Source organism: Scylla paramamosain, chromosome 18 (assembly GCF_035594125.1).
Source record: "Scylla paramamosain isolate STU-SP2022 chromosome 18, ASM3559412v1, whole genome shotgun sequence".
Taxonomy (NCBI): Eukaryota; Metazoa; Arthropoda; class Malacostraca; order Decapoda; family Portunidae; genus Scylla; species Scylla paramamosain.
Genome location: NC_087168.1, coordinates 11,557,150 through 11,562,149, shown reverse-complemented (window position 1 = coordinate 11,562,149; position 5,000 = coordinate 11,557,150). Strand labels below are relative to the sequence as shown.

General features: G+C 41.1%; 1 protein-coding gene across 1 annotated transcript in view; it reads left to right on the top strand.

The window, feature by feature from the left end:
* The window catches only part of LOC135109099 (putative neural-cadherin 2), an 82,238-nt gene that overhangs the window by 54,218 nt on the left and 23,020 nt on the right, over window positions 1–5,000 (top strand). Inside the window, exon 2 of the mRNA XM_064020159.1 lies at window positions 1,178–1,297. The gene's annotated coding sequence lies outside the window, so the exon portion shown is untranslated. The remainder of the gene's footprint in view (window positions 1–1,177; window positions 1,298–5,000) is intronic.

Below are 5,000 nucleotides of genomic sequence, written 5' to 3'. Positions count from 1 at the left end.
ACGTATTTGTTTGTAAAAGTATTAAGAGGTTTAACAAAACTTCTTCCATCTCATCCTCTCTACCTCTTGCCTCTTAGCACAACTTTCTCCAGAGTAGAATCTCACTTGTATTCAATCCTGCCTGGAGCAACAAACTTTTTGTATCTAACCGGTGTGTGTGTGTGTGTGTGTGTGTGTGTGTGTGTGTGTGTGTGTGTGTGTGTGTGTGTGTGTGTGTGTGTGTGTGTGTGTGTGTGTGTGTGTGTGTGTGTGTGTGTGTGTGTGTGAGAGAGAGAGAGAGAGAGAGAGAGAGAGAGAGAGAGAGAGAGAGAGAGAGAGAGAGAGAGAGAGAGAGAGAGAGAGAGAGAGAGAGAGGGAGGGGGGTGAGGGAAGCACAGGCTAATACAAATGCGAGGAAGTAAGCGCGTGAGAGAGCAATCCAATGGATCAAACCACTTGGAGATGAAAGGCGTTTCAGCGCGTCGTGACGGATAATGCAGGTTGGAGAGCAGACGTGAGGGATGTGGAACACCATTCGCTCCCGCTCACCCGTCGGTCAGCGGGAAGGTTTTAGAGAGATGAAAGAGACCACGCGAATATCATCTGTTACTTTGCTCACTTAACAACATTCACGTATTTCAAGAATGGCACGTCCTCCTCCTAATCCCGATCAATCTGTGGCCAGAAAGAATAAAGGTGAGTAGATGACTTTCCCAAAGCAACTTACGGTTTCAGGAATCACTGTCGGTGCAGCCCTGAAGGATCTGCGTCTTGCATTACACATTGTTTTTCCCTTATGACTTAACTGACTTTCATATTGTGAATGAAGACTGACTTCATCGGTAAAAAATAATGACGACTTGATACCGAAGTGAGAGTAAAAATTCAGCTTAGTCTGTGTGTGTGTGTGTGTGTGTGTGTGTGTGTGTGTGTGTGTGTGTGTGTGTGTGTGTGTGTGTGTGTGTGTGTGTGTGTGTGTGTGTGTGTGTGTGTGTGTGTGTGTGTGTGTGTGTGTGTGTGTGTGTGTGTGTGTGTGTGTGTGTGTGTGTGTGTGTGTGTGTGTGTGTGTGTGTGTGTGTGTGTGTGTGTGTGTGTGTGTGTCAACAGGATGTGAAGTATGATACAAGTTAAAGTGAGTAGCTACTAGGCAAAAATAAAGAACATGTAACAGCGGTAACATTTCCTTTCTTCCTCACAGTCACCAAGCTGGTGGGCAGCGACCCGGTGGAGTTCCAGCAGCCGGAGTATGAGGTGACGGTTCCTGAGAACACCCGCGCTGACCACCTGCTGCGGCTGTCTGCCAGGGTGCGGGCCACAGGTGAGTGGTTTATCTAACAACAAGCCCATATTTCCACTATGGAATTTACTCAGCATTAACAAACACAAAGTGTAAAATCGGAATTACTTCAGAAACGTGTGTGTGTGTGTGTGTGTGTGTGTGTGTGTGTGTGTGTGTGTGTGTGTGTGTGTGTGTGTGTGTGTGTGTGTGTGTGTGTGTGTGTGTGTGTGTGTGTGTGTGTGTTTCGCATGTGCAGTGTCTTCAGTTTTGTACTTTATCATTATATTAACATCTCCAATATAAAAAAAAATCTATAAAGTCTGTGGACCTAATAGGAGGAGGAGGTGAGCGCGTTCCATCAGCCAAGTCTAAAGGTTATCAAAGATTATATCAGCATCACACCTTTACAACACTCCTCACTCATGAAAAATGCCACAGTCATTATCAGAGTTACAAGGGTGGACTTTTCTGGAGCTCCTTCCAAAAATGCCACGGTGCAATAACTGGATATTGGTCGCAGGCCATTACTGCTTTCAAGTTATACGGTATATTGCACTGCGCGCGCGCGCACACACACACACACACACACACACACACACACACACACACACACACACACACACACTTAGTCTCTCTCTCTCTCTCTCTCTCTCTCTCTCTCTCTCTCTCTTGTATTATGAGAATAGTGGAATATTTTCCGAAAAAAAATAATAGTTGTCACCAATTCACTCTATTTAAATCTAATTCGCATGAAGTCCATAATTAAAACTGGCCGAGACAAGGGAGTCCTTGGCGTCGTGCACAAAATGAAGCACCTGTGGCCGCGACCTTGTGGCTGACACTGCACGAAAAAAAAGTGAATTGGAGTCGTTGCTGCTCCGAAAAAAAAAAAATATATATATAATAAAAACAGAGCTGGTAGGTTCAGGTGTCACAACTCTTTCCACCTGACGTCGGTAATTGCTAACGGCTTGACAGAACGTATTTCTCCCCGTCGTCTGCAGTATCGCACGATAGAAACTACCACGGGATAACTGCCCATTTCGGCAGTAATCATAAAAATACTACAGTGGAGGAGGTTGTCACGAAAAATACAAAAACGAACATGCATCTCAGATAACTGTTGTTTTTTTCACTGTATCGGCCGTCTTGTCTCTCTTCTTCATATGAAAACTAAAGCACTCCTATTTGTTTCACATTTCAGAATTTTTTTTTCATCTCTCTCTCTCTCTCTCTCTCTCTCTCTCTCTCTCTCTCTCTCTCTCTCTCTCTCTCTCTCTCTCTCTCTTCTCAAATAAATTAGGAAACTTTGCATTACGATAAACTTGTTTTATTCGGTTAGCGGATCTTTCCAAAGTGATGACATGAAGCGCTCCTCAATGACAGGAAGAACACCATAACACACGTGGTTGCAATTCAGTTAAGGCGGTAACGATATTTACATTTACTAGTATATGAGTACAGATTGTGTGTTTTGTTTTGACTGTGTAAGCATGTATCATTCAGGAATAATCGGTCTCTCGCATTACTACTTTCACCACTACCGTTCCATTTGACACAGCACAACCAATCACAAACTCGTATTGGATCTTCGGAAATACCTAATAACTAACACAGCGCACGATACTTCGCTCCTCCGCCTTGAAATGACATGGTTGTCCTCGGGGTTCATGAACACCAGCAGTGACGCATGCTTACTGTCATCAAACTAAAATGAAGTGACCATCATCCACGTCAGTGCCATATCCGGACAGCATGTTGAAGGAGTTAATGTCACAGCAGGGTGGCAATGTCAGTTGTAGAGTAAATTACGTAGTGCCCCACTCTCTTAAACACTCATTGACCTATGACACAAAGGTTGGTGGGTCAGGTCACATAGACCACTACGTGAGGTGATAAAAGACTTTGAGACGAGTCGCTCCCTCTAACACGGGTTTAACTGTTTAATGACCCAATACATGAAATATTACAGCTTTGGTTAATTAACCTTTTACGACTTTTTGGTTAATTTCCAAATGTTTATGAATTTTTAACGGAGCAACAACATATCATATATATATCAGCCACAAATATTCAATTATTTGTCTTTAAAATCATTGACAGCTACCAATAATGGCTTTGGTTCGTTAACATTTTACAAGTCTCAGTCACAATTCAGATAATCATGAAATTTTAAGTGAATTAAGAACAGACTAGATAGAACTTTGTTTCGGTCACCTAATATAATTTTTAATGAAATAATTTAGTGGTGTATATATATATATATATATATATATATATATATATATATATATATATATATATATATATATATATATATATATATATATATATATATATATATATATATATGTTGACTTCAACAAAACTTGCATTTTGAGTGGCCTATTACTCATATATATATATATATATATATATATATATATATATATATATATATATATATATATATATATATATATATATATATATATATATATATATATATATATATATATTTCACGTTACCTAATAAATTCCTTCGCAATGATGTTTTCCATGGTCTGGCTGGCCTAAACCCTCGGAAGGATTATTGACCTGATGTGGTCGCTCCTACTGTTCTCCGAGACTGTGCCTCCATGCTTACATCTTGCCTAGTCAAATTCTTTAAACTCTATCAAAATCTACCTTTCCTTCTTGCTGGAAGCTTGCCTGCATTCAGCCTGTTCCTTAAAGGGGTGATCTTCTAGCTTCCATTACCGAGTCTTGGTCATCCTCTTTTAGAGATTTCTGCTGTTGCCTTAGACATATCAAAAGCCTGTGATAGAGTCCTGGCACAAAGTTTCGATTTCCAAACTGCCCTCCTACGGCTTCTATCCTTCTCTCTGTAACTTCATCTCAAGTTTCCTTTCTGACCGTTCTATTGCTGCTGTGGTAGAGTCACTGTTCTAATTCTATTAACAGTGGTGTTTCTCAGGGTTCTGTCCTGTCACCCATTCTCTTCCTATTATTCATCAATGATCTTCTAAACCAAACTTCCTGTCCTATCCACTCCTACGCTGATGATATCACTCTGCACTTTTCCGCCTTTTTTGTCAGCGTTCAACTCTTCAGAAAGTAAACAGTTCACGCAGGGAAGCCACAGAACGCCTGACTTCTGATCTCTTTAAAATTTTTGATTGAAGCTGAGCAAACTTAGTATTGTTCAATGCCTCAAAAGTCAATTCCTCCATCTATCAATTTGACACAACCTTCCAGACAACTATACCCTCCTCTTCAGTGACACTCACCTGTCACTCTTTTCTACACTTAACATCCTCGGTCTGTCCTTTACTTATAATCTGAACTGGAAACTTCAAATCTCATCTCTTGCTAAAACAGCTTCTATGAAGTTAGGTGTTCTGGAGACGTCTCCGCCAGTTTTTTCTCACCCCCCAGTTGCTATGCTATCTTTCTACAGGGGCTTTATCCGTCCATGTAAGGAGTATGCTTCATATGTCTGGGGGAGTTCCATTCATACTGTTCTTTTAGAAAGAGTGTAATCAAAAGCTTTTCGACTCATCAACTCCTCTCACTAACTGACTGTCTTCAGCTTCTTTCTCATCACCGCAATGTTGCATCTCTTGCTATCTTCTACCGCTATATTCATGCCAACTGCTCTTCTGATCTTGTTAATTGCATGCCTCTCCTCCCGCGGCCTCGCTGCACATGACTTTCTTCTTTGTCTCACCTCTATTCTGTTCACCTTTCTAATGCAAGAGTT